Source organism: Paramisgurnus dabryanus, chromosome 15 (assembly GCF_030506205.2).
Source record: "Paramisgurnus dabryanus chromosome 15, PD_genome_1.1, whole genome shotgun sequence".
In the NCBI taxonomy this organism is placed as follows: domain Eukaryota; kingdom Metazoa; phylum Chordata; class Actinopteri; order Cypriniformes; family Cobitidae; genus Paramisgurnus; species Paramisgurnus dabryanus.
In genome coordinates, this window is record NC_133351.1 from 36,653,555 (window position 1) to 36,679,485 (window position 25,931).

The 25,931-nt window shown below is 36.6% G+C and overlaps 4 long non-coding RNA genes across 25 annotated transcripts; 2 read left to right on the forward strand and 2 right to left on the reverse strand.

Annotated features, from left to right (window-relative positions):
- Nucleotides 1-9,682: 9,682 nt before the first annotated feature.
- On the reverse strand, nt 9,683-21,732 carry LOC135758587 (uncharacterized). Of its 18 annotated transcripts, none has more exons than XR_010536546.2 (10): nt 15,253-15,509; nt 15,068-15,140; nt 14,010-14,566; nt 13,695-13,778; nt 13,504-13,590; nt 12,454-12,681; nt 12,209-12,272; nt 11,976-12,078; nt 11,773-11,894; nt 9,683-10,266 (listed from the first exon to the last, which is right to left on the reverse strand). It is a non-coding gene; the product is annotated as an uncharacterized lncRNA (long non-coding RNA). The 18 variants fall into 18 exon arrangements; XR_010536547.2 differs by having other exon boundaries at nt 15,050-15,140; XR_012335145.1 differs by lacking the exons at nt 15,068-15,140; nt 15,253-15,509 and adding exons at nt 15,557-15,638; nt 21,595-21,732 and having other exon boundaries at nt 9,686-10,266; nt 14,010-14,041.
- Nucleotides 14,448-22,494, forward strand: LOC135758589 (uncharacterized). Of its 3 annotated transcripts, XR_010536560.2 has the most exons (4): nt 14,448-14,574; nt 15,519-15,660; nt 16,037-17,186; nt 21,623-22,494. It is a non-coding gene; the product is annotated as an uncharacterized lncRNA (long non-coding RNA). The 3 variants fall into 3 exon arrangements; XR_010536559.2 differs by having other exon boundaries at nt 15,519-17,186; XR_012335148.1 differs by having other exon boundaries at nt 15,519-17,186; nt 21,626-22,494.
- Nucleotides 18,342-20,988, reverse strand: LOC135758588 (uncharacterized). 2 transcript variants are annotated; one of them, XR_010536558.2, is made up of 6 exons: nt 20,730-20,988; nt 19,892-20,023; nt 19,475-19,572; nt 19,249-19,334; nt 19,053-19,168; nt 18,342-18,916 (listed from the first exon to the last, which is right to left on the reverse strand). It is a non-coding gene; the product is annotated as an uncharacterized lncRNA (long non-coding RNA). The 2 variants fall into 2 exon arrangements; XR_010536557.2 differs by lacking the exons at nt 19,892-20,023; nt 20,730-20,988 and having other exon boundaries at nt 18,346-18,916; nt 19,475-19,801.
- A 243-nt stretch (nt 22,495-22,737) lies between the features above and the next one.
- Nucleotides 22,738-25,784, forward strand: LOC135758585 (uncharacterized). 2 transcript variants are annotated; one of them, XR_010536539.2, is made up of 5 exons: nt 22,738-22,878; nt 23,080-23,164; nt 23,564-23,638; nt 25,078-25,134; nt 25,256-25,784. It is a non-coding gene; the product is annotated as an uncharacterized lncRNA (long non-coding RNA). The 2 variants fall into 2 exon arrangements; XR_010536538.2 differs by lacking the exon at nt 22,738-22,878 and having other exon boundaries at nt 22,885-23,164; nt 25,256-25,779.
- Nucleotides 25,785-25,931: the final 147 nt, after the last annotated feature.

The window sequence follows — 25,931 nt, forward strand, 5'->3', positions numbered from 1 at the left end:
ATTGCTGAAATCAAACAAAACTGTCTGCAGGCAGCTGAGACACCCAGGGCCAGAGTTATGTACTTTCAAATAAAAACTTAAGAAAAAAAAACATAAAGCGCCTATTTATTTAAAGTAATTGGTTTATTTTTTGCGATTCAAACAACCTAATGTGACGTCTTTTTTAACGACTTCCACGAAGACGGCGTATAGATGGTGTTTCCGGTAAGTAAACTAGAGTAAGTTTAAAGTAAGACTTTAAATCTATCTTAAAGGGGACATATTATGAGATTTTTTTAAAGATGAAAACTAAGTCTAAAATAGGTCTGAGCAAAAGTGTGCCGTTTTGGGTGTGTCATTTAAAATGCAAATGAGCGGATGAAGTGCAACCACTGATCACAATGATGGTGATTTGTTGCAATTGAACCTCAATTGTGCTGTGAATTATTTTCTCTCTCTCTCTTTCTCTTTGCACTAAATGGTTGTGCTGTGGTTGGATAGTGCAGATAAAGGGGGCGGTATTACCTTATTCTGACATCACAATAAGGGCCAAATTACAATGACCTATTTTTCACATGCTTGCAGAAAATGGTTTACCAAAACTAAGTTATTGGGTTGATCTTTTTAACATTTTCTAGGTTGATAGATGCACTGGGGACACAATTATAGCACTTAAACATGGAAAAAGTCAGATTTTCATAATATGTCCCCTTTAAAACATTGTTGAGGCAACTTTATTTTATGTTGAAGTCGATGGTGTTTGTGTTTGATGGTGATGATTTCACATCATTTGTGCAGCGGTGAGGTAAAGTGTGTGATTTGTGCGTTTCAAATGTAACGTTAATGCGATTGAATGATTTTCAGTGAATGATTTTCTCTTCTTCTTATTTTCTTAACTTTAATGACAGACGCAACAGCGGTTTAGGCTCATCATAAGAACGAATGCATTAAAATATTTAGTAGTTTAAGACATGCAGTGACCAATTGTTTGCTAAAAAGCTATTTTGACATTTGAGCATTTTCAGTTCATGCCAAAAAGACGCGAACATGAACTCGTTTAAGCTCTAGTTCTGCAGGCGGGCAATCGGTGGGTACGATGCCCCCGTCCAGGTGTCAGGTTCAAGGCGGCGGTCCAGTCCAGCTGGTAATCATAGCTTATAAAGATCACTTCGCCAATGAAAACTCGGCGTTGGGTTTTGTTGTGTAAGATAATTTCCTAAATAAGATAGCACCTCCCCAAAGGACACTGCATGGGGGCAAAGTGAGTGCGCGGGAAAAGCCTCTCTCCACGATTCACAGTGGACTTCCCACTGAGACACATTTGGGTTTCAAAGACACACCTTTAGGGTGTCATACATTTGTATTCTTTTCTCTAAAAGCAAACTGTATATGAAATGCTACATGCACAAAGAATCTAAAATCGGTATCTTATTTGTTTTCTATTGGAATGTCTCATTGCAAGTGGTTACAATGGTCTCACTCTTATAACAACAGAATTCAATGTTAAAGTATATGTGAAACTTCATTCAATGTTGATAGACACCTCCCTTTCTAAGCATAAACCAATCACCCACTGTATACAGATTAAGGACAGCCCTTTGTTTTTACAACAACCAATCAGTACAAAATTCCTATATGCTTTGTTCTCTGGTTATTTAAGGAGATGTGTAGAAGATTTAGGCGGGACTTTCAATATCGAGAAATGCACCCCCATGATGCTGTCCTGGCACAGCATCATGTATTTTTATTTTACTTTGAGGAATCTGTAACCAGATCTTCATCTCATTACCAGGTATGCAATGGGTTTTCGTTTGATTTTCGTATTCGAATTGGAATGTAAATTGGCTTCTGAATTATGTTTTACCTACCTGGTTAATAAATTGTGTTTGGATTATTCTGTGTTGCTACGAAAGTTATTGACATGATTAGTAAATTACGATGTATCCTTGTTACCGCAATGTCTGAAAATCAGGCTAGTATTACGGACCAAAATCCCAGACTAGATGGCATAGTAGTACATCAGCGGAGGATTTTGGAGATCCGACTAGCACTTGGCGTTAGTTTAAGTTAAATTAGATGCGTGGAGGCTAATTTCCTGTTTAGAGTAACAAGTAAATGTTGTCTGACCACTCTAAATCAGATGAGCCTCAGCCTCTGGTTATTTCAATATTAATCTATCTAAGTTGCATATTAAATTATGACACGATTATACAAAGCTATCATTGGAGAAGACGGTCAGTTTGTTTTATGATAGTGGTCGTGAGCCTCTGGTTAGAAATAAATATTGTAATAATTAAGTTGCACCTCTATGGGGACTAAATAAAGTATGTTCAGAGATGAGCACGCGTAAAGGGCGGCCTTCTGAACATATGGTCTAACCTCTAGCAGCGACCAAGCCTGATTCGGTTGTGATCGTGGGCCCGCATGATTATTAAATATTAATAAACGGCCGGTGCGTGAGTCCAAAGCGACATGAGTAGCCGAATGAACGGATGCAATAACAAGTAGGGCTAAACAAGAATGACCAAACATCCACCCAAATTCTGTAACTGTTAAAAGTAATTCTCAATCCGATTTATATTAACATTATCTTGGAGTCAGATAATAATACAAAATTGCATAATGCCAAAACGTCATCTGCAAGCGCCGGAAAAGACAGAACGCGCTAAAATCCTCGTTTGGATTCCGCCGTTGGGCCAAACGGATGGATGGGGTCATATTTGGACCCTTACAAAGTGGTGACAAAGCACGCAGGCCTTGGTTGACACACTGAACTTGAACACTACGAACACTACAGAGATTGGACACCACCAAGAGCTAACATCTTACTGTATGTTGATCTCATCGGGACTGTTATGTTCTCCGATATGATCAAGCGGCGGAGCTGTAAGATAATTTCCTAAATAAGATAGCACCTCCCCAAAGGACACTGCATGGGGGCAAAGTGAGTGCGCGGGAAAAGCCTCTCTCCACGATTCACAGTGGACTTCCCACTGAGACACATTTGGGTTTCAAAGACACACCTTTAGGGTGTCATACATTTGTATTCTTTTCTCTAAAAGCAAACTGTATATGAAATGCTACATGCACAAAGAATCTAAAATCGGTATCTTATTTGTTTTCTATTGGAATGTCTCATTGCAAGTGGTTACAATGGTCTCACTCTTATAACAACAGAATTCAATGTTAAAGTATATGTGAAACTTCATTCAATGTTGATAGACACCTCCCTTTCTAAGCATAAACCAATCACCCACTGTATACAGATTAAGGACAGCCCTTTGTTTTTACAACAACCAATCAGTACAAAATTCCTATATGCTTTGTTCTCTGGTTATTTAAGGAGATGTGTAGAAGATTTAGGCGGGACTTTCAATATCGAGAAATGCACCCCCATGATGCTGTCCTGGCACAGCATCATGTATTTTTATTTTACTTTGAGGAATCTGTAACCAGATCTTCATCTCATTACCAGGTATGCAATGGGTTTTCGTTTGATTTTCGTATTCGAATTGGAATGTAAATTGGCTTCTGAATTATGTTTTACCTACCTGGTTAATAAATTGTGTTTGGATTATTCTGTGTTGCTACGAAAGTTATTGACATGATTAGTAAATTACGATGTATCCTTGTTACCGCAATGTCTGAAAATCAGGCTAGTATTACGGACCAAAATCCCAGACTAGATGGCATAGTAGTACATCAGCGGAGGATTTTGGAGATCCGACTAGCACTTGGCGTTAGTTTAAGTTAAATTAGATGCGTGGAGGCTAATTTCCTGTTTAGAGTAACAAGTAAATGTTGTCTGACCACTCTAAATCAGATGAGCCTCAGCCTCTGGTTATTTCAATATTAATCTATCTAAGTTGCATATTAAATTATGACACGATTATACAAAGCTATCATTGGAGAAGACGGTCAGTTTGTTTTATGATAGTGGTCGTGAGCCTCTGGTTAGAAATAAATATTGTAATAATTAAGTTGCACCTCTATGGGGACTAAATAAAGTATGTTCAGAGATGAGCACGCGTAAAGGGCGGCCTTCTGAACATATGGTCTAACCTCTAGCAGCGACCAAGCCTGATTCGGTTGTGATCGTGGGCCCGCATGATTATTAAATATTAATAAACGGCCGGTGCGTGAGTCCAAAGCGACATGAGTAGCCGAATGAACGGATGCAATAACAAGTAGGGCTAAACAAGAATGACCAAACATCCACCCAAATTCTGTAACTGTTAAAAGTAATTCTCAATCCGATTTATATTAACATTATCTTGGAGTCAGATAATAATACAAAATTGCATAATGCCAAAACGTCATCTGCAAGCGCCGGAAAAGACAGAACGCGCTAAAATCCTCGTTTGGATTCCGCCGTTGGGCCAAACGGATGGATGGGGTCATATTTGGACCCTTACAGTTGTAAATAAAATAAACAAAAAAACAGTGCAAATAAGGAAAAGACGAGCCAATATTAGACTTTTTTCAGTCCCCAGATAGACAATTTCTGTACACTCAACGTACAATGGCAATGTACGTTAATATTCTTTTAATTTTAGTTTTTAACAAAGTGAAAATAACAGTAAAGAACTTCATGTGAGTAAATATTTAATAAAATCAGTCTCAATTGTAATAATAGCAAATGATTTATTCGTTCATTTCTGTGAATCCTTTATTTAAATAAATGTAGTTAAATCCGCTGGCTAGTAGTCGTATTGGTCTATTACCACAGACGTATAGCTAATAAACGAGCGAGATTTATTAGGGTCTTATAAAGCGAATTGGGCTTAGTCATGTCCACCGAATATTTTTTGCTTTGTATGAAACATGAAACGTCAACACGCCAGGTGAATAAAAGCAGCACATTTTATTTGGATTATAAGGGCTTTAGCACACGCTAGCTTCTTTAAACTAGTCTCAGCGGGCCAGGAAAAAGTGATCTTGGTTTTCAAACATTTGGAGTATTTTGCCACGAGTGCTTGGCTTTTATTTTTCTCAATTTCTCCGTTATTACGTTCCGAGACTTTGTTAGATTTTGTCAGTAGGTTTCAGTAAATTGCTGTCCTTGAACAGCGCTGGCCCTTCAGTATTTTCTACTCTACATGCAGCGCAACGCAGACTGGTCGGCGGAAGGTGCCGCGAGAGGACCGCTCTCGGGTTGTTCTCGCAGTGATCTGACGTCATACGCCGGTCCATCTGCACCTGCTGTTTGTAATAACCTGATTCTGATTGGCCGGTGCGACATGGACACGTCATGCGATCAAAACGCTTGTTTACCCGTCAGTCTGGCAGCTTGCTTTAACTTCTTTTGTCCGGTCGGAGACGAAGGTATGACCTTTGACTGCTGCAACAATATAATTACATTAAACAACTTTTAACATTTCCATCGGCCCACGGCGGACCGATGGCCAGTACATGCCTAGGCTCAGCTCACGTGCATTCTTTAAAGCGCTTCAGTTCGCGGCGGCATTCACTCACGGCCGTACTACGGCGGCACCCCTGATAGCGTCTTCTCTCGAAGCTAAGCAGGCTCGAGCCTGGTTAATCCCTGGATGAGAGACCGCCTCCGGTGGCGGGACTAGAGTGGAATATTTTTAACCGGGCGGCCAAGTCTGCTTTAGGCGGTACAATGTCCATGAAAGAACACTACGTGTATCCATGTTTTAAAAAAGGATGAATGAAGCTTATGAACCCAATAGACACATATCCCTAACTGCATGCATTACTAGATGTAAAAGTAATGTCAGTGTGAATTTAACACCTCTTTTACATCTGATTTACTGTCTGTTAATGAAGCAAAATATCCAATGCAGTAACTTTCTTAAAAGTCGATCGGAAAATATAAATTCCATGATAAAACTTACACTTACTTCAAATAGCAGAGCTCAGCGCAATGGATTTAAAAAAGAAAAGAAATGACGGATTTATCTTACTTTGCAAAGTTACTCAGTCGGGAGCAGTGAATGATTTTCTTTTCTTTTTATTTTCTTAACTTTAATGACAGAAGCGTCGGCGGTTTAGGCTCATCATTAGAACGAATGCATTAAAATGTTTAGTCGTTTAAGACATGCAGTGACGAATTGTTTGCTAAAAAGCTATTTTGACATTTGAGCATTTTCAGTTCATGCCAAAAAGACGCGAACATGAACTCGTTTAAGCTCTAGTTCTGCAGGCGGGCAATCGGTGGGTACGATGCCCCCGTCCAGGTGTCAGGTTCAAGGCGGCGGTCCAGTCCAGCTGGTAATCATAGCTTATAAAGATCACTTCGCCAATGAAAACTCGGCGTTGGGTTTCGTTGTAAATAAAATAAACAAAAAAACAGTGCAAATAAGGAAAAGACAAGCCAATATTAGACTTTTTTCAGTCCCCAGATAGACAACCCAGGTCAAAAAGACGTAGTATTTAATGTATTAAAAATATACTTAAAATACAAATAGTATGTTTATAATACATTTGTATTTCCAACATACTTATTTGAAGTGTATTAAAAATACGTTAAATTGCATTTAAACATATTTTTTAAAAGTATACTAGAAGTACACTTGTAATAAATATATACTTAAGTACATTTTTAAGAAATATGCTAAACTTAAGAATATTTTAAATGTATTTATATTAAGTATACTAGAAGTACATTGGTAATAAATATATACTTAATTACATTTTTAAGAAATATGCTAAACTTAAGAATATTTTTAATGTATTTATATTAAGTGTACTAGAAGAACATTGGTAATAAATATATACTTAATTACATTTTAAAGAAATATGCTAAACTTAAGAATATTTTTAATGTATTTATATTAAGTGTACTAAAAGTATGCTGGTAATAAATATATGCATAATTACACTTTTAAGAAATATGCTAAACACAAATGTACTTCTAGTGAAGTTTTAGTATATTTGGATAAAACATACTTTTTTCAAAACATGATTCATTAATTGTAATAAGCTAACATTGAACTTTCCTCAAGCCTTTCAACATTATATAATTCCGATTGCACAATAAGCTATTTTTTCAAAGATTTGCTTAAAATCTTACTTGTTTAATTTCAAAATCTTACTTGTTTAATTTCAAACAACACACGTGACACACGTGACTAAACCTGATTGGTTGTTGTCATAGTAACACGTCACGGTGCTATTTGAAACTTGTTCAGTTTAACGTTAGTTCAGTTCAGTGCCGGTCTTTCCTATACGCAAAGTACGCAATTTGCATAGGGCCCCGCACCACTAGAGGGCCCCCTTGATCTCAGAATTATTTAAAACCATTATATCAAAGAAAAATTATTATTATGTTTAATGAAAACAAGACGCTATAATTTAAATAATTTGCAAACTTCCGAATTTGTGCGGGTTTTTAAAAATACTTAATGATTTCTTAAATCACTGATATGTACTCGGACAACATGCAGGCAGTTTCTCAATCCGAAGGCTGCAACCTTCAGAGGTCACATTTGTAGGCTGCATATGCGTCATAAAAACGTATTAACAATTATAATGTTGACTATTATTCTTAGTTAATGGTTAATTGTTATATTATGCTTATGACTTGCAAATGAAATGCTTATTTAACTTAAATAAATCAGGCTTGATGACGTATGCAGCGCGCATATGCGACATGATCCGGAGGTTGCAGCCTTCAAATTTAGAAACGGCCGCGTGCATGACGCAGAAGAGTGATTTGGTAACGATGCGCATATTATATGCCCACCATTGATTTAAAACAAAGACAAAGCTATCCGTCTGGAGCAGAATAAAGGGGAAAAAACGTGAAGCAAGGGAACAAGATAAAGGATTTGCGCGAGCAGATTAAGTCAATGTAAAGACACGCGTCTTAGCATGGGGCGATTCAAATGACGCGAATTGGGTGACACAATTGCCGCGAAAACACGCGCTTTTTCCTTTGAACTTCAAGAACGCGCTCTCGTGCAGGATAATTTGACGAGAGAGAGAGAGAGAGAGAGAGAGAGAGAGAGAGAGAGAGAGAGAGAGAGAGAGAGAGAGAGAGAGAGAGAGAGAGAGAGAGAGAGAGAGAGGTAAGAATGGTGCCCACGTCGAGAAAACTTAATAGAAGACTTGAAATTTGTAAAGGATTAAAGTATATGTCACTCGTTTAATTACAGTATGTTAACTGGATAACACTGGATATAACTCATTGTATAGATAATAAAATAATGTATTTTGATTACACAAATCAAACCTAACTATATGATTGTAGCTGCTGACCAGCATAGGGAATCTCTATGGCTAATTTCTAAGACATGTTGCTGATACAGTACTGTGTGTTGTACCTTATCTTGTTAATTGAGTCTTTTTGGGCATCTTATGCCTAGAATTATTCAAGGAGATTGATTCTTTTAACTTCCTTTAAAGTTTGATCAGTTGTGCATAATGACATGTGCAACAAATGGATATAGGGTGTCAAACTCATAGATTTGCAATATTTAAAATCAGACACTATTTTTAAAATATTTGGGGTCAACCTCTGTGACAGCTTTAAAGGGACACTTCACCCATTTGCATTAAGCTTTGTATAGTTAGAACTCCAGTCATGTTTTTGAATGGTCATGCATCATTTTCTCAGTTGCCGCTGAGACTGGAGAAATACAGATTTCAGTGTTGCACATCCTTCTTTCAATGATGTAAAAATCATCATTTTGCATCATTGAAAGAAGGAAGTGCAATGTCTTTGTTGAGGGAATGAGACTACAAACACCCCTTTTCTCTGTCAAATAGGCACCAAATTCTAAATGTATGTTACATTTCGACTACAAATATAACACTTTCAATAAAGATTAATGTTTCTACGGGTGAAATGCTCTTTTAAAGCTGAAACTTATCAAATCCTATCAGAGGTCCAGAATGTCATTGAAACACACCAGTGGCTTTGCTGTCATCAGTATTAAACATGTTACCCCTCGAAGTACCCCTCCCCACAGAGCCCCCCCCCCCACATAACAAATCCCAATTTAACCCCTGTGTATTAACAGTATGTATTTATATGTAATTTAATTTGATTCATTACATTCATTTAGATCAGGTAAATTTTGTAGTGCTTCTCACAACACATTTTAAATCAAAACAACTTATCAGCAAATACATGTTTCATGTTATAATCAGCAAGTTTATCAGTCAGGGTTTCAAAGTAATGTGCATATGGGAATATTATACAGCTATAAGATAATACACTATGTGGTTAGTTAACAACTAACTAACAGCAACATTGACTGGGTTTTACCCAGATAGCACAGGTACGTCTGTGAGATGTCTGGTAAAGATCTGGAGATCTGGAATACATCTGGTGTGTAAAAACATCTTATAAAGGAAAAGAGCTGCTTTACATACATTCTAAATCAAAAACGTCTTGCAGACATCTTCAATATGTCTATATGACATCTTTAAGGAGACGTCTCACAGACGTATTGCAGATGAGAAAACAATTTAAATAAGACATCTTGCAGATGTAAACGCAGACATCAAATAGACGTCTCCGAGATGTATGTGTGCTATGCTATAAGGGTCTGAATGCACTGACAGAGGGCCCCTCACAAAGCTTTGCTTAGGGCCCCCCAGCATCTAGGACCGGCACTGGTTCAGTTGTTCACGGTGCATGCGGTTGCTTGCATTAAACGTATATAAACTGTTAAATTAGATGGCGACTCTGCATTAAACGTATTCCCAGCAAACAAAAAATGGTCCCCAGGACGTCCCCTAAATGGCATCTGCGAACGTCCCCCGGACGTTATCGTGTAGGGTTCTTTTGACGTCCTGCGAACGTCCGCAAAAACGTCTTCCGGACGTTCAAAATGACGCTTTGGGGACTTTATTGACTTTTAGGGGACGTCATGGGGACCTTTTTTGTAAGCTAAATAACATGCTAAGCACTTTAAGCGAACGTCCCCCGAACGTCTTCGTGTATGGTTCCCGTTACGTCGAGCGGACTTCCGCGAGGACGTCCTCCGGACTTTTGCGAGGACGTTCGCGGGACGGTCAGCGGACTTTCGGGACTTTTAGGGGACGTTCGCCTAAAGTCCTCAGCACGTCGTTTTATTTCCTTGCTAACCAATGAAATCAGACACGCTAAACATTGTATACCACAAAGTTCTTTTATTTTAATTAAACAGTTGTAATTATCCTGTGCTCCGTGTTTGTGTGAGCGTGCGCGAGCTCCCGTGCGCGTGCCGGATCTCCCGTACGCGTCAGTCAAACGCGCTTCAGCTGCGTGTGTGTGCGTGTCTCTGGCTGTCTGCTGGACTCCGATGTCAAATATTTCCGTGGTCTTCTAACCTAAAACAACGAAACGAACACATTCAAAAGTTAAGTATTTATTGGGGTGGTTTCCCAGACAAGGAGCTTAAACCAGGACTATGCCTCAGTTTAATTATGAAATATAACCAGTTTTAACAAACATGCCTTACTAAAACATTACTTGTGTGCAATCTGATGTAAAAAAAACAAAGGGCACTGATGTATTTTAAGATATGTCAGTACAAGTTGTTTTTAGGTTGGACAGTTCTTTCATTTATTTTAGTCTAGGGCTAGTCTAATCCCTGTCTGGGAAACCGCCCCAATATGTTTAAAATGTCTTGCAAAAAATCTGTAGCAAACATTTAAAAGGGAGACAGAATTCTGTGCTTAAAATAGAAAGCATGCACAACTCTCTTTTACCTTAGTATTGAATGTTTATGGCATTATAGTTGCTGTTACAGTTCACTCAAAGTAAAGGTGGCTAAATGTGGACATACAGTTCTGTGCAAAAGTCTGCATGCTACCATTAGATTTGTTGTTTTTGCAATTGTGTAGTGATCATATGTTTATTTCTCAGTCTCTTTATTAGAATACAACCAGAAAATACAGGAAATGTGTATGAAGTATTAAAAAACAGTATAAAAGTTTAAGCTGAAGTTTAAAGTATTTAGGGTAAACTCACCTTCAACTTGAGCAATAGCAGGCAACTGCAGGATCTCTTACACATAAATAAAATTGAATCCTTTCTAATTCTAATCAATGACTTCAGTCTCCTCAAAAAAGCTCAAGATGTGTTTCGTGCCAAGAGAAGTCACACTAAATACTGACTGATGTTTTTAATTTTGTGTACATATTTCCTGTATTTTCTGTTTGTATCTTAATAAAAAGAGTAAAAAATAAATATGGATGGACATTAAAATTTAGCTAAAACAACAAAGCTGGTGATGGTGGCCTAGACTTTGCACAGTACTGTATGTTACCTATTTTATGTGTAAATGCAAATCGATATGAATATGAATACTCCCAGTATGGTTTCAGCTGGTCAGGCTGGTGTAGCAGGATTGTTTTACAGAGGTTTTGGCCACTTTGTAGCTGGTCTTAGCTGGTCAGGCGGGAAGACCAGCTGACCCACCAGCATATACCACCTTGGCTAAGTTGGTTGGCTGTCTTAGCTGGTTTAAGCTGGTCCTTTAACCTGGCAAAACTGGTACGTCAGCTGGTCTTCCACCCTGACCAGCTACAAAGTGAACATACACATCTCAGAGAGAGCATAGGTCACACACACACACAATATTTTACTATGACATAAAATAATATAAGTTGTCTTATTATATTGATCTTTGATATTATTGTAGTTTTTTGTGTTAAAGGCATATTGAAGTATAATATACTAGTCAACATTTGTAGTGGATCAATAACATTCATCAAATTTGTCCTAAGGCAAGAATGGGTATTAGGTATTGGTTTTAAGACAACTTTTAGGAATGGTTTTGATCCACTTCAAATGTTGACTAGTGTATGTAGAGTATATTCACACAGACTCACTTTAACTCAATGTTAGTTGCAAGTTTGAAACTGAGCTGCTGAAATTTGCCCTGTGTAACTGTAGCATCCTCCTAATTCCCATCTCCCAAACTGCCTCCCCTCTGAAGAAACAGATAACGAATCTACAAACAAAAACAATCCGTAGTAAACATGGGTAAAAAGTCAGCAGTGACTAGTAATGTTGCGTGTGTTATGGCACATACCATCTTTTGAAAGTCAGCTTGGCTTGCTGCATTTTTCCGACCACTGTTGTGATGTTGTCCTGGATTTGGTCTACTTTCAGAATGATTCTCCACTCCAAGATTTCTTTCAAGAAGGTGTTTTGAAACATTAATAACATTACTAACTATACCAGTAAAATAAATGAACAACAAGTCTGTCTGGAAGAAAACCAATGTCAATAATTTAAGATAAAAAAAATAACAAAATAGTGTACCTTGATTCGCTGGTTGGAAGAAATTGATTGATGTGCTGCATTTGTGATTGTGCATGAAATGGAACTGTAAACAATAAAAACAATTAATCATTTGTAAGTCACTCAAGGCATATAACAATAAATAAATTTAAATCAAGTAATCATCATTATACTACAAATACTGTAGACTGAGATTAAATATATTGTTTCTTAATTCCACAGAAGTATAACAATTTAAATGACTAATAACATTACAATGTACTCACAATAAGGTGCCTCAGGCAACATCAAAACATCTTTTTGCTTTTTCTTACTGGTTGCTCCTCATCTAACAAAAAAAACACAGGGAAAAAAATCTGAAAAGAATGATAATATGAAAGTGAATCATAGTGACCTTATAGTTTCACCTGGCTTTTCAGCTGAGAAATACTCCTATTTGCTGTTAATAATGATTCATTTTCTTCACTTTTAAACTGGAAATCTTATCTTCAGGTCTAGAAACAACAAGACAAAAAATAAGTATTTGATATTATTAAGAAACTCACACAATGATTCCCACTGTTTTAAATCATGTAACAATGAATGCAGTGACAATTAAATCACCTTCAACAATGATTTTACCCTTAGATAATTTACTGTCCTACTGAACTGTGAATAAATGTGCATTTAAAGAAAATATGGATAGATGTATTTTTCTTGATCATTCCAACTCTTGGTCAATATACATTACTGTACAAGTGTCTTAGGCCACCATCACCAGCTTTGTTGTTTTAGCAAAGTTTTAATGTCCATCCATATTTATTTTTCACTTTTTTTATTAAGATACAAACAGAAAATACAGGAAATATGTACTCAAAATTAAAAATAAATTTTTTTAGAACTAAATGTCTTCTTCAGACATCAGTCATATTTAATGTGACTTCTCTTGGCACAAAACACATCTTGAGCTTTTTTGAGGAGACTGAAGTCATTGATTAGAATTAGGATTTGATTTTATTTAGGTTTAAGAGATCCTGCAGTTGCCTGCTATTGCTCAAGTGAAAGGGGAGTTTACCCTAAAAACTTGACACTTCAGCTTAAACTTTTATACTGTTTTTAATACTACATACACATTTCCTGTATTTTCTGGTTGTATACTAATAAAGAAAATGAGATATAATGATATATGATCACTACACAATTGCAAAAACCACAAATTTAATGGTAGCATGCTGGCCTAAGACTTTTGCACAGTACCTCATACAAACATTGTATATTTGGCTTGACAGTATTTGTTGAGGTTAAAAAGAAGTTTGGTATTACTTTGCATACTTTACCTGTGTGAGAAAATGGGCTACTCTGACTGCATATTGTCCACAGCTGTTTGTCCAGAATGGCACATTGTTTATTTTGGTCTCAATACCCTTCAGATAAAAACAAGCATGTTTGATTATTTTTATTTTTTATATGTAGCTGACCATGTTGTTCATGTTTATTTGTATTTTATAAAACATGGATAAAATCTTACCACATTCTTTCACTCTAACCACAAGGATGGTGCTACCTCAGCCTTATTTTGTTCAGTAAAATGGAGCAAAACAGCACAGGAAACCTGTAAGTAAAGTCCATATAAATCTGTAAGTTCAGCTTGCAGTCCTCAAAGGCAATATACACAGTTAGCCTTAATAGAGAACCATTGGCTTTATTCTCAAACCTTAGGCTAAAATTGTTTTCCAATGTTTTTTACTTTTTCCTGGAAACATGTAGGATGTTTAATCTTAGTTTTTCTCAAACCAGTATCAATATTACAGTATAAGATAAGCTGATCTGGTGCTGAACTTACCTTTTTGGAGGACATGTTTAGATGTTTAAAAGCTGAGAAAACAAAATAAAGAAAGTAAATATATATATATACACATCAAAATATATAAAAGAATTAAAAAAATTAAGCTGCTTAAATGTTACCCTGATGTACCCCCAACCGTCCCAGAGATTTTATGTATTATTATAAGAGATTTGATTCAGTTTAAGATTTGTATTCAATTGCTACCATCATAAGGTTTAACCATACACCAGATAAAGGTTTAAAAATAAAGTCTAAACAATATGTTCATAGGCTACATGCATTCAGGCTGATTCATTATGCTGCACATTAAAAATAATTGAACCACATCTACAAACTTATTTTGGTGATTTAGCCCACAAGTTACTTGAACTGGCATGTCCATTGTTTTTACAATGAATTAAATGGCTATTTTTTTTTACTGCGTTTGGCACAGTATTCAATCCTACACGTTATTGTACTACAGTACAGTAGGTGGCGGTATACTGTAGTATGCTGTTCATGTCCGCATCGTCATACGCGCCAGCACCCCTGAAAGACTGCAGGAACAGAAACCCCTGGAAAGGTAAGTTAGGCGTTTTAATTTAAACTTTAAAATGCGTTTAATCACCACGACAGTAAATTTTTGCTTTGCCATTACTAAAGAATCAATTCAGACAGAATCTCGCGCACGCTCACACTTGTAGGCCGTTTCTGAAACGGAAGGCTGCATCCTGCGGAGGTCGCATATGCAGGCTGCATACGTCATCAAGCCTGGTTTATTTAAGTTAAATGAGCATTACATTCGCAAGTCATACGCATATTACAACAATTTACGATTAACTAAGAACAATAGTCAACTTTAGAATTGTTAATATTCTTAAATCTGACAGTCTTGATGACGTATACAGCCTACAAATGCCACCTCCAGTAGCCTTCGGATTGAGAAACGGCCGTAATGAGCTCGCGCAGTAACTTATATTAATTATTACTTAATAACATTATACATTTACTCAAACACTGAAACAAAGTAAGCGAGTTACTTAAATATGGCTACAAACCTCGAATAAGTTATTTACCATTTACAAACCTCGACTGAGTTATCTGCCCTCTTGAACCAATATTTACTGTATATGGTAACGAAATCTTACCCTGTAACGAAAAATTTACGAAATTACTAACTTATCTAACAATTAACTACAAAATAAACGGGATGTGTATAAAAAAAATGACGAAATTTAAAGGAGCTTTTGCTTATTCCTACCATCGAGACCGTTGTGTCAGTTGAAGTATGACGTGTGAGGCCTCGTGCCAGATAATTCAAACGTTCTCACGTGCAGTCAGGGCCTATACTGGCACGTGATAAAGAGATATGCTGTCATCCTTTCTTTTACAACACAAGTTGTTTCTATATATATTAGACACAACAATAAAATTAATAAAATCTGTGATTGTTTGTCTAAATCCTTATTGCTGTGTGTTGTACAACTTGATAATTCATAAAAGTATAACAAGTGTTTGTTTTTATAGATGAGTTCCCTATTAAAGAGAGGCTTGATGCTGTTTACTCCACACTCTTAGGCTGATTTTGGATTATTTGTCTGTGAAGACACAGTAGTTCAGTTTCTGAATCCCATCAAGAATGAAGACCTGCAGGCCACCATATTGAGCTGTGAGTCAAAATTTATACTTTTATAACCATACCAGTATATGACATTTCAGTGTAGTGCCATTTAAGTTTCCCTGGCTAAAATAGTTTAATTTGGTAATATTTGTTAATAAGATTATTAATAAGTTATATTTGTATATTTGACTTGTATAGCAGGTTATATAGTTATATTTGTTTGAACAAATAAGTATATTGTTAATAACAAGCTGAGATGGTGGGTTTTCTGGCTATGGTTTTACAGGATGTATAAGAAGGGGAAAGACAGAATAGGTAGCTTGGTTAATTTCGTTTACATGCATAGTTCATGGGGAATTTGTTCAGAGAAAGCATTCAAACACAACCAAACATCTTTACTGTCTCATGATTTTCTGTGTTCCAGGCAGGGTCTGATGTCATAATATGGCGCTTTTCCAATGTAGGGTAAAACTTGGCTCGGCACAATGCAGCTCAGCTCGCTTTCATTGCTTTTCCAGTACAGTTTAGTATCGCTTCAGAGTGGGTGAGATTATAGGCAGGGGTGCACATAAGGGTGTGTATGCGCGATTAGAAACAATCCCAGCGTACCAACGTTGCTGAAATTTTGTTACATAGTTAGCTAATTTACTGCAACATAAGGGATTTCATAACATCTCGATCACTCCCCAGTGACTGGTCCCAGTATAGGTCATAAACCCCGCCTCCCCCATGTTATTTAATGGGACTTGAGAGACCAAGCTGTTTTTTGTAATTTACTGTAGGTTTTATCATGCTGATGTAAATTCAAGTGTTTGTTTTTAAAATAAGTTTGTTTTTAGTTAGTTAGTTAATGCTATAAAACGGTGTTGTCACGTCATGATTGACAGCTGTGTATGCACATTCTGGGAGAGTGAGGGCGGGGCCTTGATTTCGCGGCTTTACATCCTGCTCACTACTGTGCAGGATTGGTCCCGAAATTGCTACTGCGCAGACTCAAGACCCAAGATGTCAGCGGCGACACTGGCGGCTTCATTTTTTACCAATGGAAGAGAGCAAGCTCTCCAGGTGCTCCTTTTAGAACCAGGACAAAAAAAGTTATGTGCACCTCTGATTATAGGCTTATTGTTACAGTTGCATCCCCTCTACTGCCGTAACATCATCGTAAATGTGATACAAACACACACACAACATGGAGCAACATAACATATTAATGGAATGTAGCCACAAAATCAAAATTGACAGCCACAACTACATTTTCCACTACCTCTCTCACATGACAGGTTCTGTACAAACACCCGTGTCATCAGTATCAGCTCTCCGCGGACAGAACATTTAAGCCATGACGCCTATATTTTTGGTGCGTTTTGGATGCGGAGCCATGCGCAAAGTTACAAAAATGCCATGCAGACATAGGCATGGTGGTGTGCTCTGCATTTTTGTAACTTTGCACATGACTTCACATCCGAAACCCCATCCCATTACTCCTCCCCCAAAAGTGAGCTGTGCTGAACTGGGTTATACTATGCAGTGGAAAAGCGCCAAAAGTGTCCTACTTCGTGGCTTGAAGGATTTAGGTAAGCAAATTTATCTGACACATCACAACCTAAAACCTTATAAAAAAAGTTAAAAAAAATTCTTGATCTTAACATTTATTCACATTTAATGAGATATGGAGATTTTTATCTTTCACAGATGAATACATTTGAGTAAGCTGTTTTTATGTCTAAACACCGCGGTCCACCATACATGAAAGTCACCATCATGTTTCTACAGTAGCACAAAACGGACAAACTGTTCTACAGAGCGTGTTTCGTCCATACGTTGTCTCAAGGGCTCATTATAGGATGCAGACCGCTGGTAGGCAGTTTCCACGCGTGTAACCACAGAAGCAGCTTGGCCAGTTTAACTCACAAATGAAGAAACAGCAGATTGTTGTGTATGTTTTGAGAAGACCAACAGCAGTGGCGGCCGGTGACTTCTTTTTTTGAGGGCACTCGATTCGAAGTTCGTCACAACATGTATGTAGCCCGTCATGTGTGTGGTTTCTTTTTTCAAAATATGTGTTCTGCGCTTTGAGAGATCCTATGTGCATCACGTGTCATGTCAAAATAAGTGCCTGCTGCAGATGCGTCTAAAGGGTTTATGATAAAAGAGACACTCACGATTGCCAGATACTTACATAATCTCATGTGTAATCAGAGTTTACTGTTTTGGGAGTGTCTTGCATGTATTTTGTGAACGTGAGCGTCTCTTTTTTATCATAAACGGTTTTGACACGTGTGCAGCAGGCACTTATTATGACAAAACATGTGATGCACACAGGATCTCTCAACACGCAGGACACATATTTTGAAAAAGGCACATGATACTCTGTACACAGCAAAATCACTGGTGTTAAAATAACACCCAGGGTGTCAAATTTAACACTGGAAAAGTGTGTATATGTGTCCACACTACACTGTGTTAATTTAGTCAAAAGTGTAGTGTTAATTTAACAACACTCATTATATGTTAATTTAACACTCAATATTGTTAAATTTTACACTCTGTTCAACACTATTCATTGTTGTTTCCACACTACACTGGTGTTGGCACAGAAATACAGTGTTAAAAATTAACACTCCTAATTTAAGGTCAACACCAGTGTAATGTCAATTCAACAATGTTAAGTGTTAAAATACTGAGTAATAGCCACTTTTGTTGCTAATGGGTTGTTTCTATAAAAGACAAATGACAAGAAATATTGCAAAACCTCTTTTTATTAAAGTACATCACATTTAATATTTACATTGATACACACAACACTTTGCATTTAACACTGCTTATTTAAATACCTCAGCTACAATTAGAAACAGAATACAGTATGAAATAATGAAAGTTATCTTATACCACAGCGCAGTGACATGAAAACCACTTATTAAAGGTCTTTAATATATCAAATGAGAGTTTAAAAAAAATTAGCCACCCTACTCAAAACTTGAACATTAAAATATACTGCAATTACCTTACTGGCAGGCAGAAATGCTTATCCTTCACAATACTAAAGATTTTTCCATAACAAAACAGACATTTCAATTCAAAAGACGTTTCATTTTTCTTAAATACGTTCCAACCTGGTATTTAGTTCTGTAGTTGTTTTACTCATGATGTAGTGGAAGGCTGCATCAGTGGTCTTCATCATGGAGGGAATGGCTTTTTGGTCCAGAATGATGCAAAAATTCTGGATGCAACTTCTGTTCCCAACGCAGTGCAGGCAGGGCTGTGCTGATTCATCCACTTCAAAGCATGGATTGATGCTCATCACCTAAGTGTTTTAAAAGAGTGTATTTGATGAATGTATTTGATGTGTATTTATGCATTTACGCATTTACATGGGGTGAACAATGCAAGCAAACTAACTGCTGAATAAATAACTAGAACAAAATACTAAAAAAGCTTACATAGCACAATCAGTAGCTTCAGTTGCACATTGACCCTCTTTCTTCTTTCTTCCTTTCACAAATGAAAGGCAAGAGGTGAATGAGCCAGGGAAGAGCTGCCACATCACTGTCCCGTCCTAGCAAAACAGAATTTAAACACCATGAGTATACAGTTAAACTTTAAAACCGTAAAAGTAGCAAACCCATGTACACTTACCATATTTAAACTCCTGTTGACCAGACAGAGGGTCATCCATATTGTTGTATGTTGGCTATTTTGCAATACATCACCTCAGCATATTTCTGCAGATTTTCAAAGACAAAAAGAGTCAAGAAAATACCAAAAAGGGTGCAGTTTTAACCGTTATTTGAATCAAAATCATCTCAGTATAATAAATCATGTTAGAGACAGTGTACAGTACAAATGTACTGTGTGTACTCACATAACTAGTTGGTAAGCTCTTATCCTCCAAACTGGGTTAAGGAATAACAGTTCCAGAATTCATGGGTATGCCGTATTCAAATATAGTCTGGTAGGGTCCTATCACAAAAATGACAATAAAGACTCTGAAAACTCAACATTCTTTTTATATTAAAAACAGCACTCAAGACAATATGAATCTTCATTTATACATTTTCAAAATAGTAATCAATTTGATTGCTATTTAATATGACATCAATAGCAAAACGATGTATGAGAAGATAATATATTTTTATTAAAGTTGGCAGCAGGTCATGTGAGTTTCTTTCCAGATTAATAATAATAATAATATGTACAAAACTACATATACTAAAAAGATTGGTTAACTGTTCAGTTATGTCAAATAAAATGATTTATATGTATAAATATATAAACTTACCTTCTGTAATGAATTTATATAAGTATTAGCAGTCGTCATCCATGTCAGGTCTTCTTTAATAAACTGCCCTAAAAACAGCATCTCTTCTGAATGATTTGAAGCACTCAGTGTGTACTTTCACCAAACTAGCATCTATAATGACAGAAAAAAACTAATGTTCGCCATACACATTTTACACTTTCGTATGTATTTGCCATTTGCATCTGTCTGACATCTAGCGCCACGAAAAGCTTACAACACACAATGCATCAAATCCAGCAATCTGTGCATACAAATGATGATATATTGTGAGGTTTTGGTCAAATTAATTGTTGGTTCGGTGATATTTCCCCTGTTTGCATACATCTTAGAAAAACACATGACGATGCGGTTGCGGTTTTCTCCGTGTTTTTCAGTAATTTGAATAATTAACCGATATCCGTGCACTCATGTGCATGTTAACGACCTCGTTAACTCACGGTATCTAGCCTATATGATTACCTTATAACGAGCATCCTATGGTGAATAAACAAGCTTTCATTTAACTTAATTTCATACCTTCAATTTGTAGTGCATGTCGCGTTTTATCATGGTTTAATTCTTTCGTTCATATCTCCTGTTAATATTATTCTTATTGGTTAAAACTTTTAGCTAGCAATTTAACTTTATACTAAACTAACAAGGGAACAACGTAACACAAGGTAGCTCTGATTAAACTGAACCAAATAACGAACAAAGGGGAAATAAAATGGGAAAAATATCTTATTTAGGTTTTTTTGGCATATGGCTGCGTAGAGTCAGACAGAGAAATAACAGTTTAATTTAGCTAAACCATGTGAATATTATGAGACTGATTTACCTGATCTCTTCAGTCCTCCTGTGAAAGAAAATGGCGGTAAAATCCCTGACAGGATATGTTTAGTGGAGGCGTGGCTTAATTTACACCGCTCAGAGTGAAATCTGATAACACCCTTGTTTTACACTGACACTGTCGTGAATATAACACTGGCCTAGCAATGGCAGTGTTATTTTATTACCAGATAGTGTTAAAACAGCATCAACACTGTGTATTTAACACCATCCCTGAAAATTTAACACTGGTGATTTTGCTGTGTACACTTATTTTGAATTAGCGGCCCTCGGATGAGGAGTAACGAACGCCACTGATGGAAGTAAATAAACAGCGAATCATTGCAGTTTGAGTAAAATCACTCCTCAACTTTGCCTATCTTTGTTCTCACCGTCGCAATTGAAAATGGCTATGATGCAGTTTTTTACCTGATGAGAGGGGTTCTAATGGACCAGTAACAGCGCTTGAAGTCCGCGTAGAACTGAAGCGCTGTTAAAAATCAGGCTACGCAGAGCTACGCTCAGGCTAGGGATAACCTACAGTGTAGACCTTACGCACGCACTATAACATGGGCTTCAGACGATGACATTTTTGTCCTGTGGCAGCTACCATAGAATCTCATTGCGTTTCGAAATTGAGGTTGATTGCAATTTCACCGCTAGATGCCACAACAAAATATAATACACATTTAACATATATAACTTTTGATTTTAAATATGGATTAGCAAATGCTGAAATTAACATAAACTAAGATTAATAAATATTGTAGAAGTATTGTTTATTGTTAGTTCATGGTAGCAAATGCTAACAAGCTTATTGTAAAGTGTTACCATTGCAATTTGATACTAAACCTAAAAATGTGTAAATGTCTTACCTGTATCTTTTTCACTGTTCTTTTCCAGCAGTTTCAGCGTTGGACTTGTAATTCTGCGTGTTTGGCTTCTTTAGCACTTGCTGTTTGAAAGTCATTGCTTGCAACAGATTGAGCGACTGTCATTCTACATTTCTGTTTGCATTGCTTTGCTTGCATTTTGAATCCTTAGCAATAATAACTATGCAAAAAGTTTTACATTTGAACTGTAGTTGTAGATTTAAATTTGTTTTTCCTTGATATAATGTATTTATATAGATTTTTACAATTATTTATCATGCAGTGCTTCATATATGAGAAAGACAACGCTTGAAGAACCACACAACACTCATATTAATGTATGTGTCATATTAATAAAAATAAGCAAGTCTTTGCACTTCATTTATATTTAATTGAGTGATATGTAACCTTACAATGGTGGATTCTTTAACTATTACATGAATATGTGCATTGTGATTTCGATTTATTGGCCATAGTTATGTGTTAGGAATAGTGGAGAAAATCGTTTACTAAAAAAGACAAAGGTGCCAGATCTTTCATTTACTTTAAATGCAATAAAATTATAGAACAATTGTAAGCAGCTTTAATGGAATCTATGTAATAAAGTCAGTAAAGCATACTAAGTAGTTTATAAATTAAGAAATTCTTAATATTAGATACTATAAATTACGATTTTCATTAGTAAAGCCATAGCAAAAACAGCATTTTTACTTTGATGTTGCATAAAAGGGTAACTCTTATGGTTAAATGTGTATGGGTTTATATTAAAGCTTCGAGTGGTTTCACGTCCCCGGAAGGTCCGCCAGCGAACGTTGTCTAGCGGACCATATGCGGACGTCACCAGAAGGTCCGCCAGAAAACGGTTTTTAGCGGACTTTGTGCGGACGTCCCCGGAATGTCCGCCAGCGAACGTTATTTAGCGGACCATATGCGGACGTTCCCGGAAGGTCCGCCAGCGAACGTTATTTAGCGGACCTTATGCGGACGTCCCCGGAAGGTCCGCCAGCGAACGTTATTTAGCGGACCATATGCGGACGTCCCCGGAAGGTCCGCCAGCGAACGTTACAATGCGGACCAATTGAGGACCTTATGCGGACCTAAGAGGACGTTCGCGACGTCCGGGGGACGTCCCCTGTTTGCTGGGTTTATTTAATTAATCGGCGATCATATTTCACCAGAGGACTAAGATAAAACAACTCGATTTAAAATATGAGCAGTTTTAGTGGATCTGACGTTGAGGGAAAAAGTATTCGCTTTTTGTTTGGAGATGAACGAGACGACACGAGGGTAAGTGATGACAGATTTTCACATTTCTTTATTTAGTTAACTATTAAATAAGTAAAACATTACATTACATTTAACCCAGCTTCTTTATGTAACGTTATGTCTGTGTTGCGTGTGGTAATTGGAACATCTTTATTTTCTGACTAACGTTAGGCATTTCTCTTAAGCATTTCAGAAATCATTAAAACCTTTCATTTTTTTTAGCACAGCGACATAAATATGACCAACCAGATCCCAAGTAGACAGGAACAAATGAAGATATAGCGCATAGAAAGACTTATTCTTGGTGGTAAGTTTGTTGTTGCTATTTGATTTCACGTTTAAGGTTTTTCTAATGTTTCTCTTGCAACGCTAACGTTAGTTTAAAATGAATGTTTGAGCTGTCTTACCTGAAAATACCATGATATGACCATATGGTTATTATAACTCCAGTAATGTTCAATGGCTAATGTTTAAATCAGTTCAATCTTGACAACCTTATTGTCTTTTTGTTTATTTTTAAATGTATTTCTAATTACATATGGACACAAAAATGACATTGTAAGAAGGGATACTTTTATGAGAGATTGTAAAACTGCCGAGGCTGGGTTTGATTATATTATATTGTCTTAATATATTGTACTCGGGTAAGTAAATCTTAAAACGAAAAAAATCATTAATCATCATTTACCTGCCTGTTGTTTTTCAGATCAACTGCTATTGACATTTTTGAATCGGGGCAAATGTGGAGTGAAGAAAAACGTTTGCAACACATCCATTCCAGGTGGCTAATTTCTGTCCTTTTGAATTATTCTTGTAAAAAACGTTTTTTTATTGTAAAGCTGTAAGGGACTTGGCCTAGTCATCATTGCACCATTTGGCAGGGCACCAGACTAACTTTTTTTACTAGGAGCACAGTGGCCCCCAACTGAAAATTTTAGGGGCGCAACCAGAAAATTTAGGGGCACACACGGTAAAACAACATGCTAACCAAATATTCACATGTCTACTAATTTAGACTGTATTACTAATGAATACTTTAATTATAGATTCAGAAAGTACAATGTGCTGTTTCAGATTAGTGTCATATCCACTGATCTATATAAATGACTGGATTGCGCATGACGTCACACTTGTGAAGCCACCGCGCCGCCATGTTGGTATACCCAAAAGTTCTATTTAATCAACGGACGTTATCAGATTTTAATGATAAAACATCACTTTACTCGTCTTTGTTTTTATATGTGAAGTTACCCTGTACATTATTACAACACAAACGTCCAAAGCATGTAAATAGTTATTTACTGAAAGTTGTACATTTTGCATTTTAAACAGTTATTATACATTCATCTTTATTACAGTATCAGATCAGCAGACAGACCGCAGCATATTTAGTATTAATGACAATAAACGTGCTCATTCTGAAATCTAAATAAATAATCATGCTTTGTACAGTATGTGCATGCAATAATTTGCTAGTTTTGTAATTATGTTATCTTAACTTACAAGTTACCTAAACTTATTTAGAGATATAACGCTGACCGTCACAGTGTAGCTGAATGTCAAAAAAAACTTTATTTATACCCGTGTCATTAGCAAATGCAGCAGACACACTCACCTTAACGTTTTTTTATAAATCCATTATCCTGCCCGATTAAAACATAAACATTGCAAATAACACCAGAATTAACAAATAATTAACGTACACATATCCTAAAAATTAACCTTGTGTAACTGATACGCTGTAAAGGGGGTAAATTTTGATCATGATTTTGAATGGAAGTCAATGACACTCTCTGCCGGTTGGGTATACCAAGATGGCGGCTCGAACTCTGCGCTGGCTTCACCTCACGCAGTTACGTCAAGCGTTCTATGCGCAATCCAGTCATTTATATAGATCAGTGGTCATATCACAAAAAAAAGGTCAAATTTGCTGGTCGCACATGTGCGACCGGATGTAAAATTCAGTGGCACACTCTCAAATTTAGGTGGCAAAATGCCACCATTTGATAGCAGTCTGGAGCCCTGTTTGGCATCATTTCTGATTTCCTTAAATCTCCTTAAACAGAGGTGAACCTTAAGTTTGCAAGACCACAATAGACAAACAATGGAAAATGATCTAGGTTCAAATAAAACACAATTATCAATGTAAAACATATCCTGTAATACAGGTTGCTTTATTTCATGAGCCTGTTCTAATCCTATCTTCATTCCCACTTGTAGAGTGCTCTGACAGATAAAACTGACACGCTTGATGAGGACACAGTCAAGCTTTAAAAGGTAAACTGAGAAGTTAACAAAACTTCCATACATGCATATCTATGCCAATTTATTTTAAACATGGATATCCAAATGTTCATTCATTATTGGTTAATTGGTATATTCTGTTTCCTTTTCACAGCCCGTGTGATAAAGCAGTCTTCAATTACTACGGTGTCTGAATTGCAAGAAGAAGTCACCCTCCACTTAAACATGTGACATCTAAACTGTTTTGTGTTTTAGTTCAGCTTTTTATAGGTTTATCTTAAGTTGGTTAAAGGCAGAGTGCACTATTTTTGAAAGCCAATGTTAACATTTGAAATTACCTAAACAAACATGCCTCTACCCCAATAGAATCTGGACCTTCTTTTGATAGAGCCACCACACACATACGCAATCCCGGCAAGGATGTCAGTTAGTAGACACGCCCCTTACTGCTGGTTGGCTACAAGTGTGTTTTGGTAGTCGGCCCAATTTCCTTTTCCAAAGCGTTTTTCAAACATTGTGCACTCCGTCTTTAAATTGCACTTAAACATTTTTTTTCAGTAACTTTTTATGCAGAGAATTACATTATGATTATTATATAATCATTGCTTATGAATATTCAGTGATTGCATATTCATAGTGTACTTTTCATTAATACATTTAATGTTAATGTTGTACAATTTGATAGAAGTAGCTCTGTAATTGCATTCTCTGATATTTGTTTTATATGTTTCTCTTTGGTCAAGAGATTATGTATGTCTCTGTGCTTGATTAATTTACTTTAGGTATTTTTGTAATGTACACAACACAATATGAAGTATATTAAATTGTTC